The sequence below is a fragment of the Mycteria americana genome, chromosome 4, assembly GCF_035582795.1.
Source record: "Mycteria americana isolate JAX WOST 10 ecotype Jacksonville Zoo and Gardens chromosome 4, USCA_MyAme_1.0, whole genome shotgun sequence".
Classification (NCBI taxonomy): domain Eukaryota; kingdom Metazoa; phylum Chordata; class Aves; order Ciconiiformes; family Ciconiidae; genus Mycteria; species Mycteria americana.
Window position 1 is genome coordinate 73,877,919 of NC_134368.1, and position 15,480 is coordinate 73,893,398.

General features: G+C 35.3%; 1 protein-coding gene across 7 annotated transcripts in view; it reads left to right on the top strand.

Moving 5' to 3' along the window:
• Positions 1-15,480, top strand: part of LRBA (LPS responsive beige-like anchor protein) — a 434,320-nt gene that overhangs the window by 127,741 nt on the left and 291,099 nt on the right. The gene's annotated exons all lie outside the window — the stretch shown is intronic.

Consider the following 15,480-nt stretch of genomic DNA (forward strand, 5'->3'; position numbering starts at 1 on the left):
GGTGCTCATATGCTATTGTGAGACAAGGCTTCTGCGTGGGGAAACTGTGATACCACCCCTGAATAAAGCGTTTTCATCTAAAAGGACTCACTCTATGCCTAAAACACAAAGGGGCATGTATGAATTGAGTGCATGTTTATCCATAAAGCAAATATGCTACTGTGCTTCCTTTCATTTGACAGATGTTTTCTTGAAATACATGACTAAGTAGGAAAAACTGTGATCTTCCCCACTCTCTTGTGAAGGTATTAAAAACATTTATCCGTTGCTCACATACATGAAGCGTTTGTCCTATTACTGTAGCTCAAGGTGAAAAGGTACAAAAATAGGTAAAATAGGTTCCATAATTTTCCTTGATGCCTTTGAATTTGCAGAATTTGCAGCACTTGAAAAATGTTTCTTTCTGTAGTAAATCAACTGAATTGTCAGTGGAATATGTGTAAGAGAACTAATTAGGTAGTTCTTGTCAGATCCATCTTTGACTTAAGACCTTTTTTCTACTGAATCTAAATTTTCTAGACCATAAAATAAACTTACACTAACTGACTCAAATACTGTTCAGCTCTTGTATAATTTTCTAAAATTGGTGGAATGCCACCCAACCTTTTTAAAAGTTTGCAATTAAAAGTTAATGAACACTGCAGCAACTTTTATGACCCCTCCACCACCATTACCCACACATATACCCTGCTTGCTGGTTCAAGGTATAAAAGCTGCTTGGTTCATCCTTCCTCTGCCCCCTAGTGTTTCAAAGGGATTAAGGGCACATTCTTGATAGCTGATGGCATGTATAAAACCAAGACCAATGTTTTAATACATTTAATCTCTAGGTATTTTATCTTCTAGAAATATTAATATGATATATTGCAATATAACTACACAGCTACAGCTATTAGATTTATATTGGACCTTGATAAAGTACATCTTTCATGGGGAGATGGAAGAGAGGAGCATAAACTCTGATACTCCAGATTTTTTTTGTGTGCAGTGATAGCATCTGCTCGTATGGCCCAATGAAATACGATTATGGTTAAATATGTCATGGGCTGTGCTGATAGTTTTTGGAGTTATTTTTTGGAGAGAAAAGTATGATCCAAGGCAGTGCATGTGCATCTTAAAAATACAGCAGAGGCTCATTAGTAGTATTAAAGCAGAAAAAATTACACTGTGAAAGCTGGTCTTACTGCCTGTGTAGGCAAACTTAGAGATCTTCAGCTCTTTTTTTTTTTCTTGTCTAACTCAACTCACCAAACCAATTATCACTGGTTAAATGGTGAAATGTTTGCAAAAGGTTTTTCTTTACCATGATCTTTCATATACAACTAAATCACTTTGCTAATGGATTCTTTTGCTCATAAAGAAGTCAATATTCATCTTTTGCATGGGCAGTATCTTAGTTGTATCATATCTCTTATTCTGATAAGGAATCTTAATTATTTAAATAATATCAACATGTGCTATGTAGTCATGCCCCTGTACAAACAATACGATAGCATATTTCCCCTAAGGAAGAGTGATAGGATGGTATTTAAGATTTTGATTTTTTCAGCAGATTTTTTGCACACACCCCCCCCCCCCCCCCCCCCTTCCTCCACCCCAGTACTTAAATGTTTGTAAAATGCAGTAGGATCTTCAGGCTTTTCTGGGTATCCTGTGCTCAGAAGAAAGCTTTGTATCAATGATCCAAATTAATTACCCGAGGAATGGATTTCTGCAGTGTGTTCGAAAATGTCGTAAGCCTTTGAATTGCTTGGAGATTTTAGTTGATATAGAAGATGGCTGGTTTTCAGTGTTTGTTACTTGCAGAGAGACCATAGATGCTCTATGATCTGCACTGGTTCCTAATTTACTTTTAAGTGCAATTTGATGTGATGGATAACTATAGTGATCGCTGTAAAGTTTTAATTGAATTGTGTGTAGGTTATCTAAAGAGCTATGGCACTATGATACCATGGCAGCTGAGCTCAACAGAAGCACCGAAGCTCTAACAATATCCTGGTTTAGATATGAAGAGAATAAACGCTGTTTGAGTACTTTTTATGTGCCACAAGTGTTAGATGATGACATTTTAATGAAGATAATATTTTTCCATCTAATCACTTCGTGTTCTAACAGCTGAAAATAAGTTTTAAAAGGATCTAATAATCCTTTAGATCCATGATCTATCAAATGTATATGTTTTGATACAGAGGGTAGATTTTGTAGGGACTTCGTAAGCTGCCAAATGGCTTTCTATCAATTTTAATGCATGTTCTAATTTCCTTTTAAAAGCCATTTAGAAGATATCAGGAGTTGGAAGTTTTTCTTTTTATACAGTGTGAACTTCTGCCAAGACGATCTTTGTTGTTACCAAAGATGAATGTAGCTGTATTTGAGTAAAAAAAACCAAAACAACACTTCAGTAATAGATTGCTTGCATGATAAAATGGTTAGAAGCATAACTTTATTAGGCAAATGAAAATTATTTAGGTCTTAACAAATAAAAATAGAAAAAAGGGCTTCCCAAAGTCTAAATTGTTAAGTTCAGGGAAGACGTTGCAAGAATCATGCCCATAGGTGTTTGCCTTGTGTTGCTAACTTTCTTTGAAATGTTATGAAGTATTCAGTCTTTCTAGTTTAGTATGAAGGCACTGTATTGAGATGCACGAAAAATACTTCACCTGCAGGTGTGCCAGAGACTTCATAGTGTACTTTTTTTTTTGCTTGTCCTCTTCTGAAGAATTTGAAGATTGGAAGAATATCTGCCAGCCTAGCTTTTTGTAGAGATGAGGTGGCTGTGAAAGGAAGTGAGAATATTCAAGATCATCTTACTCTGCTATGGATTATTTAGATTCTGAAGCTGCCTCAGGTGTTCTTCATACCAAGTGGAGCCAGGCATATTAATAAAAGTGTGTCAGTCTTAACATTTGAAAACATAGGATTGCCAAGCATGTTATTAATTGTTATGCAGGCAGTGGTAGGAACATTCCTAAGTGCAATTTTGTAACAAATATTGCATGGCCCTTGTAACTGGTATACAAAATGAAAGATTCTTATCCTATTCTTCTTTAAGATGCTATTGGGTGGAAAGTAGTTGGGAAATGTCTGTTGAGCTTTATGTACAGTGCTACTTCAGGGTATTTTCAGTGAAGCGATTTTACATTATGAACTATTTCCTCTTCAAAAACTCTTGTTATTCTTTTCCCCCCGCAATGTATATTTTCACCTACAATGACTTAGTTTTGCAGGATGGAGACTGTGGTCAAAGCTGGAGGGAAGGGAAGGTAGATCCCACAGTAGCCAGGGTCCATGCTATCAAAGTGCTCTCCTGGGATAGAAGAGACTTAAGTTTTGAGTAATGTTTCAGGTAATAGTTACTATTATCACTAAATAGAATAGTCTGTCAGAAGAAAAATTTCAACATATCCTCCCAAAGTAGCTAGTAGTCCAGAAGCTTAAGGGCATTTACCAGGCTTGTGGAAGAGTCCAGTTTTGAAAGAAATTAAGCGCTCTCAATCTGTAAAAGCCACATCGTGATTCATCTGTGTTGTCCTCAGTTGCAGTTTCCTTCTTTGGTTGTGATATATGAAGACATCGGTTCTTTTCTGTAAGGTCTTGGGGATAAAGTTTAGGGCTTCTGCATTCTCGTGCGTTGCAAGACACTTGATGTCAACACAGTGAGTTGTTTGGCTAGTGGTCAGTAAGGATTAACTCTGGAGAAATTGAATGAAAGGCCTGGAAAATGCGGCAGGGCACTGGCTGTGGAATCCAGACTCCATAAACGCAGTCCTTTGGTGCTTGGATTTTAGATGCTATCTTATCAGTAAGTTTCCTTCTAACAAAACAGAAGGTTAAATTATCAAATCTTTTGCCTAGATCACTTGCACTCTCCGTTACAGTTGATGTATCTGGGTTTTTTTTACACGTAATGTAGCCTCTTTCCTTCCTGTGTGGGAGTTTTTCCTCCATCTCTGAGGATCTCACTTTGGGTGCTGAAAAAGTATATTGACAACTTTCATGCTTGGTATATGTCACTGAGCAGAGTAGTTGGAATAATTACAAATGGATTACTTGTGCTGTGAACATTTTGTTGCTTGCTTCATTGAACTATGTTATAAATTTTAAGTGTTTGAAACTGGAGATCAGTTTGGTAGATAACTGTCTGAGGTGCAATTCTGATAAGATTGAAATAAATGGAAACAGCTGGGAAGACCTTTCTTTTGAACTGGAGTATGTTGAAATTACATTTTAAATTAGCTGCATAGACTTTTTTTTTCTTTGATTTAAGCAGTATGTAGATTTTGTCTCTCCAGAACTAGATTATTGTAATATATTCTGTGTGAAACTCCAGGATAATGTAAAATTTGTCTGTTGGAGCTTCACTCCTACTTTGATTTCCTGTTGCTTTCTAAATTGTTTGAAAGTTTAATTGCCTATAATTGCCTGCAATATTTAACCTGTTGAATTCCATGGAATTGCTTGGAGAGCACTCTAACATGTTTAAATAGGAGTTTCTTTCAAACTCCTGTTATTCTTCATAATAACAACTAAGGTTCACACTTCTCAGATCCTGCCTTTAGTTTGCTATGCTTGAGAGATGTTTGAACTCTGTCTTTTAGGTGTAGTTGTTGGCTTCAGGAATAATGTGCTTTGTTTACTATTAGTATGGCCTACAGATAGGGAGTTTAAAACATTTGTGTCCATCACTGGCTAAATTTAAAAAAGAAAAATTCTGATAGAATATTGTTTCTTGCGTGAGTCTATGAAGTGGATGTATATTGACAGTTTGCTTAGTAGTAGAAACCAAAGAAGTTTGTAATTTAAACTTTGCTTTTGCCTTAGGTGCGGAAATAGGTTGGAATGTACTGGGAATGATTTGCCAATATTGCATGAATAATACGTGACCTTTTGTTGACTTAATAATTCAATAAGCACTTTATAGTTATATCCTGACAGGTGGTGGTCACAGTAGTTAAAATGTGTGAGCTAGTACTTTGGTTTTATTTCCTTATATCTTTCCATAATTCTTAGTCTAGGAGGATATTTTAAAGGTTTGCTCACTCCCCAGTTTGGAGATGAAATGTATTATGTTGGTCTTCAAGATGAGCAAAAACTATGATGTGTTACATTTAGTATGAGAAAAACAGAAGAATATCTGATATGTTATACTTTTAGATATGAAATGGCTTCCTAACTGAAACATGTTTTATCTAGGCCTACTTTAGACCCACTGGAGAATGTCCTCTGCAATTTGCAGCCACTGTATTTTGAAGTGTTCAGCAAAAGCAGGCTATAGTATCAGCTGCAGCTACTAACTGAGAAAAGTAGTGTGAAAGAACCCGTGTTTTTTGGCCTCTACCTCACAGCTGTTTTATGGAAAGTAATCATGAGCTTTGTGGTTTTGAACAACAAGAACAAAAACCCCATTTATATGTAAAGAAATTGGGATGGGTGCTATATATTAGACTAAGAAGGTGTGTAGAGAGGTACAAGTGGATAGGTGTAGTAAAGCCATGATATTTTGGTGTGGACTCATATGAAGAATTGTTCCTTGGGACAATACAGTTGGAGAAGTCAACATGACTTGCAGAGTTTGGATAGAGGAATGGATAGAAGATAGGGTTAAAAACCACAAAACTGTTCTTAGAAATAGTGTGCCCCACTGGGGTAGAGAGAGATGAACTTTCCTAAGGTCATCTTACTGAAACATCATTGTTGCCTACAGTAAAGTTCTAGGGGGAAAATGAGGATTTTTCCTTCCTGATTTTCTTTTTTTTAAAGTACAATCTTTAGTGGTTGTTCTGTAGGCTTTTCAGATGTTATAGACTCTTACTAAGAAAAAAATATCTTATGAAATGAAAATTACTTGAATTTGGTCAGGAATCCACAACATGGTGTTGGTGTGAGTTTAATGGAAAACATGTTTGCTACAGCTAAAAATATTAGCCTTTAAAACTGTGTTGCTGAGAATTTGTATGATTAATGTATACATTTTTAGCTTTAGGGAGGAGAGTAGACTGTCTATGTAAATGTGAATCTTGGGGGTGTGATAAGGGAACAGGACAGCTTCATTTCCATGAATGTACACTGCTGCAGATGTTCAAAACTAGGGGAACATAATTTAGCTACAGAAGCAAGACTTTTCTGAAGAAAAAAGGCATCCTGTTGCTTCACCAGCACACTAGGACTTAAAAAAACACCACCATTTAAGGTGAGTTTTGTGCAGTGAGAGCACACCCTGTGGCTTGGCAGTCTAGTCAGAAGGATGATACCATGCTGACTTTATAACTAGATCTTTGAACAATATTCTCATGGGTGGTAAATGCAAAACAAAGTAATATCAACTGGCACTTAATTCTGTGAGCTCCCTGCTGATGGGGCTCTGCACTGAAATGGAACTCTTCCTGACAGGAAGTCAGCCGCGAAGTGTGGAGACCTCTGAAAATAAAGTGTGCTTTAATTTGACACCCTGCTGTTTTACAGCTAGTGTGTTTAATTTGAGACTATGGAAAGAGGTTTAGTAGAGGGGAGGGGTATGAGATTATGGAAAGTTCAGTGAGCGGCAACGCTTGTCGCTGACTTTATACTAATTACAAATACGTGAACATTCTTGTTAGTGTTAATAAACCAAATAATGTGTCTCTGTGGCCAAACAAAACTGCTTAAGAAATTCATAATTTGGGGAGCAGTGCTGTTTACTCAAAGTTCTGGCAGGAGAAGCTTTGCATAGTGGTGGTGTTTAGTTTATTGTTTAACCTTTCATCTTATTTATACTCATCTGTGCCTTTTTACGTATCTCTGCAACTGGGAAAACATCTGTCTCATCAAAGATGTTGATGATGCACTAATCTTTCAATAAATATTTTAAGGTAACTTGTTTAAGTGAAAAACTCATAATTCAGATTATGCAGCAATCAGTATGATATTGAGGTGCATGTCTGTTAGGCGTTAGATCCTAGTTCTGAGTCAAATTTGATTCAGAAGAATCAGCTGGCTTTTTCAGTACCCTCTGAAAATTTATGAAGACATTTATTTCTATTTCTACTTAAACCAAAACTGGTTATATTTTTATTTTTGGAAATTGCTTGGTGAGTGCAGGGTAGGATTTGCAGTGAAAGGAGCAGAAAATTATTTTTTTATCATGTTTATTGTAGCAACATGTAGGGACAGATAAGAATAGACCCCTGTATTTCTGGGTGTCATGTAACAGTGGAATAATGGATACCCAGAATATTTTAGTCTAAATGAAGTCAACAGATGCAGGATGAGGAGGGGAATGTAGTATGCAAGTGGAGTGTAATGGAAGAGACACATGTTAGTTTTTCTGCCCTTTTTTTTAGTTTGATTTGATTTAGCTTCCTTTTCTCTAAATCTTTTAATAAAAGATCTGCATTAGGATATGATTACCCAAGGGAATGATAAGGGACAGGTTTGGACATCCTGTCTTTTGACTGAAGAGGTGGGATTGATTTACATACTTTGGTTTCATTCCCTCAAAGGTATGATGATAGCAGGAATCTTGTTCATTGTTTGCATGCATTCGTTATGAGAGTTTAAATTGAAACTAAGCTACATTTGGGGAAAAGAGTAATATAAAGGGGCTTTTAGTTCCAAAATAGTATTCACCGTGTATATTGTTGAGGCTTTTTTATTGGTTAAATTTATTTAAAGCTTATCAGACATTGAGCAGGAAGGTTGCTGCTATTTGGTGGTGGTGATGATGAATGTTGCTATCGGTAGGATTAGTCCATCACTACTAGTGCAACTGTGCAGCAGTGAGTATGCTGTGATTTTCTTGTCCTTATAATTAGTAGTCTACTTTGGAAGACAATTTTTTCCATGCAATTGTTTTACAAAAACTCAAATTAAAATCACAGTTAAACAAAAAAGCAGTGAAATCAAGAGGCAGTTGCCTTATACGCCTGCTATTCCTCGATTCATTTTCCCTTCTCCATAAAAATGGTGCTGGCACTGCAACTTGATTATTTGGATCTCTTCCTTTTGTTCATCTTATGTTGTCCCTTTTCCTCACTTCTGTTTTTCTGACTCATCTCCTTTGACTTATGGTTTCTTGCTTCCCATTGCTGCATATTTACAGAATTGCTTGGTACTTTGATTTCTTAATTAACGTTTAAGATTTCTGTTCCTGTTCTTCCTGAAGCTACTGTCTTTCATCTCAGCATTGAAAATAGCCGATGGTTAAAGAACCTGAAGAGGAAACTGCGGTGGAAAAGGTTTGCTGCTAGATGAACTCAAACCTGACCCCTAATTTCTTTTCATGAGGAGTCATGGCAACAGCCCACTAGCGGGACAGAGAAAGGGAGAGGCTGCCCATGCAAATTGCTTCCTCCATCAGAAACTGTGGACCTGAAATCAGTGATCCACTCATTCAGTTTTTCCCCATTCTACAGTTTGTTGCTGTACTGGGACTGTAGAGGAACTGGAGTTTAACATAGACTTATGTGTTTCATCTTAATGTGACATTGGTTCTAGGGGCAACGTTTTATTAATCAAGTCATGAGTTAGATCACTATAAAAGGCATGTAATAAATGTTTTTCATATACTTTTTGGAAACTAGATAGAAAAGTGAAGTTTATGAGTTTTGATGATATGCAGCTTTTATGCTGTGATAGTTATTACTGGTAGCATTTTATTTATGCAAACAGTGATATTTTCATAATTTTATATGAACTTTCTGATTGCAGACAGTGATATTCTCATAATTTTATGTGAACTTTCGGATTAAGTAATTTAAGTTTTCTTTTATTACTAAAATCCTGTTTTAAGAATATTTGGTGTCACCATAAATTATGACAACTGCAACCTGTGGTGAGATTTTCTGGCTGTATGTAATTGTTAAACATTGTATGTGCTGTAACATTTTATGTAGTGTACCTTTCATAATGCTGTATCTTTTAGGTTAGATTTGCATAGTTCATAGAGAAGACAACAGTTGTAACTGAGAGCATAAAAGGCATTGTCTGACAAGTTGACAGGTTTTTTAGTATTTTACTGAACAACGTAGTACTTCAGTATGCAAACTACTCCAGCTCTGTATGTGTATAATTTATTTTCAGAATCTATAAAAACTTACTGTGACTTGAACTGAAACTTTTAAGTATTGAAATTAAACTCGCATTATAAGGTAGTTTTAGTCATTTACCACTAACAACATAATACCACTTTATAGGAAGCTCTGTTTACATGGAATATCCCAAATGGTTAAACAGCAGGGGAGTCTTCTGCTTTTCGTTAAAAAACCTGCTGTTTCTGTATGGCTTATTTACTACTTCTTTAATTCTTAATGTAGTGTGCTGTGGAATTGAGCATGCAAAAGTCAGCAAAGAGTTCTGTTTTCTGCATCTAAGGTTATTACTTGCTGTACGATAATAAAGGCACTATTTTATTGGGTTAGTTGTAATTAACTTCAGCACTAGGCATTGATATAAATCATTCCTAATCTGTTTTCTTTACATTTTCATTCTTTTAAACTGGTTTAACGTAGCTTCTTTCTGTCGTTCTTTTACATAAGGACTAGGGTTGTAATTGCTTTTTTGAATTAGGCTGTCGGAAGCTAATGTGCATGTTGATCCAAGAATTGATTAAGGAACACTAATGAATTTCATATAGCACTTTTAAAAGATTTGTAATAAATACTGTGTAATAAATACTCTATAGCAGTGATCTGTTATACCATTAGAATTCAATACAGTGTTGTCATGCTCTGCAGCTGGAAAAATATTTCGGTATAAGAAACTTTGATTCTGTTTCATAGTTAAAATAGTAAAAGATTTTGTGGTTATGAATACAAAAATAGTGTTCCAACTCTTCCCCAGAGTATATTTTATGAAAGTAGCTATTCTTATTATAATCTTTGTTTCTGTGTTTTATCAGAGGAAAACTACTGAAACATTTTTGGTTTTCATTTTTTTCTGCTCAGTCTTGGTGTTTGATACCAACTGGGCCATGTGCCTTTTTGACTGATTTATCAATACACTAGTGTACTGCAGCCTTTTCAGTTGTTCTTTAACAGCATAGGTTGAAACAAGAATGTTACATGCTTTTTTCAGTCAGTTTTGCAACACTGAACATGTTTGTTTCTTGAATTTCTTATCTTTTTCAGGGGTAGATAGTCATACATGCACAATCTCAGCCCACCATTATAGTTCATTAGTTTGATATGAGTGTGTTTGGAATATTTTCCCACAACAACGTGCTTGGCGTTATACCTCCACTTGAGAAGCTATCTCATCTAGTTGATTTTTACACAAGTTTCTCGTAGAAGACATTAAAATTTTGAATATAGAGACTTTAGTCATGTACTGTCATTAGCTGATTTTTTGACAAAAAACAATGCCTTTATAATGGGATGGCAGCAGTAAATACTTTTTATTGTAACTGAGTGTGTTTGATAGTTTAAAAGTCTTATAAAAATAATTAGCTCTTTTATATAGTTCTAATGGCAGCCTTGCAAGTTTCCCCTGGAGCAGTCTGTAATGAACAGGCCTTGATTTTTCCATTTGGGCTTTTAGATTCCCTGAGGACTTGACTTCAGACCTTGAAGGGCAGCAGCTGCCATTTGTCTTAAGACTGGAGTTGCCAAACAGACAGACCATGTACTAATAGGACACATTTGTATAGCCCGAGTATGTGGAACCCCGATAGAGGCCTAATGATGATCATCTGTTGAGAGCTTGTAGCTGGCCAGGGTTAGAGTAACTTTTATCACCCTTATTGAAATCAAAACCTCTCTATTGATTAGTGAGATAGCTTGACTTGTTACATAGATGCCATGTTAAAGCTTTCATAGACTAGCCATTGTTTAGTGTGGAATAGTATCCGTTGTTTAAATTTCAATAAATTCAAGGCTGTTTGATAAGTTTTCCCCCTGAAAAGATGTTCTGAATTTTTGGGTTAGTAGTAAATACTTTTGCAAGCGCTCTCTTTTCTCTGTGTCAAGATTCAGCAACAGTGATGTTCTTCTGTAGAGAAAGGACCATGAATATAATTATTGAAATAATTTTTTTCTCAATCAATTTTTGATAATTCTGCCATTATTGATTTATGTTTTTTAAATTTTATTTGAGCATCCAGGCGTGACTGTATATATACTGAATAACATTGTCTCCAAATGAGTTTTTGTGTTACTCTTATATTAAAATGTGTCACATCCTTGCAAAATTTTTCTGTTTCATACACTACTTAGCATGTGCTAATTTTGATATTGAATTGCTACATAGAGTTTCTAGATATGATTCCCCATAATTCCATGTTGGTTTTAATTTTTTTCAATGGAGCTTTGTAGATTAAAATAATTTAAGCATCCTTCAACTCTTTAAAAGTAATTTATATTTGCAGATATTCTGATTAACATGCAGTCTAACTTTATTTTAATTATGAAGAACCCAGCTGAGATATAATCTACTTTTCACTATATGTTCTTTATTGCTGAGTTCATTGAAGCCTGTAGTGGATGTGGTGCTGAGAGAGTGCTGACACCAAGTGCAAACACTGCTGAAAAGTTCTTGATAGTTTACTTTAGGCGCTTAAAGATTAGTATATCTCTCTATGAACAAGTTTTTCATGCAGATTTGACCTTTACTCTAGGATATAATATGTCTCTTAGTCATATGTTAACACATTTTCCCACCCTGCTCCTTAGTGCTCCATTCATAGTTGTCAGTACCAAAGTCATCCTTCTCCTTTGTTTCATAACCAAAATAAATTATTAAAACTCCACCAGCTTTATGGGAAGGACGGAATAGCAAAGAATTTGCTCTTTTTTGCTTGCTTATGAGTATTTCAGCCGTTAGATATAATTCTTAATTGTGGAATATGTTAACCTTGTTAGAAGGATATTTTTTTAAGTTTCTGGGAAAAATGAGTTATTAAGGCATATGCATGTGTATGTATATATGAATGAAAGTAGTAGTACAGTTTGCTACAGTTGAAAATAGAGCCGTTTTCATCTATTGGAAATGTTTTAAATATTCTGTTAAAGATCCATGTTTAATTGTTTAGCCATCAGACCAGTTGATGGATTGGTCTTGCAAATGTTTTTATATAGCTTGAAGAATATATATTTTGGGTTAATTGTTTGAAATATTATATTTCTTTCCTAGAAGTGTACAGGTGAGGAGGCATATGTCCATTTGCTGCCTACAGGCAAGCGCTTCAAATTACAAACCAACAAAAATGTTTATCAACAAAATTTTCTTGGCATTTGTTTGAGTGATTAGAGTTTAGGAATGGCTATATTGGGTTAGATAAAGGCTCCACCTTGCTTATTGTTGTATCTCCAACTATAGACACAAAGAGATGCTCAAGAAGAATAAAATTAGGACAACAATGTGTGATGCTTTTCCACTCTCCAGCTATTTTCAGCTCGGGGTATTTTCTGAATTGGATGTAGTTTCTGTGTATTTAGTCAATATCAATGTATTTTCCTTCCGTGTACTTGTGCAGTCTGCTCTTGATCCTATTGAACTTTTAGTCACCACAACATCCTTTGGCGATAGGTTCCACTGATCTGTAATGCACTGTGTAAAGAACCACCTGCATTTCTTTGTTTTGAAGCTGACTTCTGCTAGCTGCTGCTTGTAGAAAAGGCTTTTTGGCAGGCATGTTTGGGTAAATAAGAAGCTCCTGAAGTATTAGATCTGAACAAGGGTATTTAGAATGAGTAGGGAGCCAACAACAAATGGAAGAAAATGACTGATCAACAGAGTTGACACTGGAAAATTCAAGTTCAGTGCAGAATTTTTAAAGACCTCCTCCACTTATCTGATGAAGCCATATGGTTAGAGACATACCTTATTTTTAAGAAATGAAATAGGAAGATCAAGTAGTATAAAAGACTTTTCAATGCATTTGAAGACTGAGATAGCTACACATGCATATGTAGCTGAAATGAAATAAAATAGGACATAGAATTACTAAAGATTGTTTTGCTAAACTAATCTCGTTGGTTATGGTCTAATGCGTGTTGTGGTCTTTGGCCAAAATGTATTTCCTAGACAAAGGAAATGTAGTAATTTATATGAGTTTTATGATACTGTCATACAACTGATTATTAGTTAGAATTAATTAAAAAACCCACTGTAAAATAGATTAAAAAACCTCAACCTGACTCAAATGGGACAACAGTAGGTCACGATATAAACCTTGAAGGGAGATGATTAGTTTCTGAAAGGAGGGGTTTAAGGCCAGTACGGTATAATGTATTCATTTAATGATCCTTGTGCACTCAGTAAGAATGTGTTAATGAAACTAGTTGATGATATAAAATTGGTGCTATAGAGGACTGGGATATAATTTTGCTTATGGCAGAGCTGTGCTGTAGATACAGGGAATGTAATATGTTATTCCATATAGAATTATAATTCAGATGAGGTTTGAAGCATCATTTCAGGAAAGGATGTAGTACTTGCATTTTATCTAGGGTACTTATGGAAGTGTTTACGGATTCCATTAAGGAAGTAGGGGAAACAATAATGAGCTAGGAAATTTCCACATCAGGCGTAGTATTTGAATAAAATGTGAATCCTTATTTGTTTCCTTGTAATGGCTGTTTTTCATTGTAGCTATTTGTGATAGCGTTTAGTGCTTCTAGGTTTTTTTTCCCTGCTTTCCTGAGTGTACAGTGACCAAAAGCATTAAAAGTAGATTATGTCTCTTGATTACTAAACATTTATAGCCATAGGAAATGATGGTCAATTAAGTACAGCTTAGAACAGGTATGAAATTATTGACTTTGTTGATCTTCCCTTACAGTCCTTCCTTAGGAAAGTGCTGAAATGTGTTTTGTAGTTATTTAGTTGCATTAGTGGTTGAGTTTGGGGCTTTTAACATGTTTTTTCCCTAATACCTTTGGGAGATGGATAACTAAGATGTTGATATAATAATGCAATATGCATACTGAGTGTAATTGTTTGAGAGAGGACATATACTGTGGGGAAATATTGAATGGATCATGAAAGATGATGACCATTAGTCTTTTCTTTCAGCTATTGAAATTAGCTTTAGGGTGTGTTCAGCTGTGATTTATGAAATTGTTTCGACTAATGCCTTCTTTGATGATGTCTGATATAGAGAAAAACGCTGAAAAGTATCATGATAAATGCACTTTCTTTTCACTTTTGGCAACCTCCATCTTCACCAATTAAATTTTCAAGTATTGTAGTGAGCTGTCTTAAAGAGCAGAGCAACAGATGGACAGTGTCATAAATGGAAAAAATGATTTTGCTTTTCTTGAGTTTTCACACATTTAAGCTAACAGAAAATAGTTTCAGTTATCATCATATGAAGCTAAATATTTAGAAGTTGATATTACATTTTAAAAAACTCTTACGAGGATTAGTTGCATGTGCTATTTTGTTTAGAATATTAGCAGCTAAAAGGCATTTTTTTTTTCATAAGAATAAACGCTTCTTAAAGCTATTTCAGACAGCTTACAGACTAGCTTGAAGCCATGTAATGGTGGCCATAAGAAGGCGATAAGAGGAGAACCGGGAGAAGGATGGTGGAAGAAATATTAGTGAGATACGTGTAGCAATAAAGACCAATGATGCTACTTGATGTAGCCTCAAAAAAACCCTCAAGACACCAAAACCCAAAAAACCCCATATGTGATAATATGTCAATGGAACTTAGCTGGTGCTTAGAATGTTGCTTGCCTATTAATGCATATAACCTAGTTGTATTTAATTACTTTTTATATATTTATAATTCATGATGAATAATACATCACAAATTCCAGTAATTCTACTCTTAATTCTGACTAGTTGAAAATTGTAATACCTTGTTGCAACTTAAAAATGATAAAAGAATATGTTGGAATCTGGAAATATTTTTTTTGGGGGGGGGGACGGACGGACGGGACAGGGAGGCTAGGATTTAAATTGTAAAGAAACAACGTTGTTCTACTGGCTTTTGTGTACGTCTGATCAAACCTTCATGTCACTGACTATGAGGTAATTCTGCAACACCGAGCAGCAAAAAATATACTCTGTTGACACTGAATGGAGGTATTAAAAACTCCTACATTCAGAAACCTGAAATTTGTTTGAGAGACATTTGCAGTTTTGCACTTTTTGCCTGTTTTGGAGCTGATGAGATTTTTGAAAAGAACGACAGTGATAAAAGTACTGATGTGAATAATCATTAGGATTATTATTTCATACAACAAAGACTGAAGAATCAAGGAACCTGATGTGGAAAAGCATATGAAACTTAAGTATCTGTCTGCTGCAGAATCATTCTTTTGTATTAGTTTAGAAGAGTGGTAGAGTTTAAACCAAGAGTGTTATTTGGCCTTTTCTGTCCAAATGCCTCTACATTTTCCCCAAATTATAAGGTTCACACTTTTACTACACTAATTTTTGCCTCTGTCAGCTTGTTCCTATTGAGTCTAGGATTAAAAATTTTCTTTGTGTTTTTGTTAACCAATTCTGTTTTCTCCTCAGCTTTCAAATGGGGGAAGCAAGCCCCAGTGATAGGTC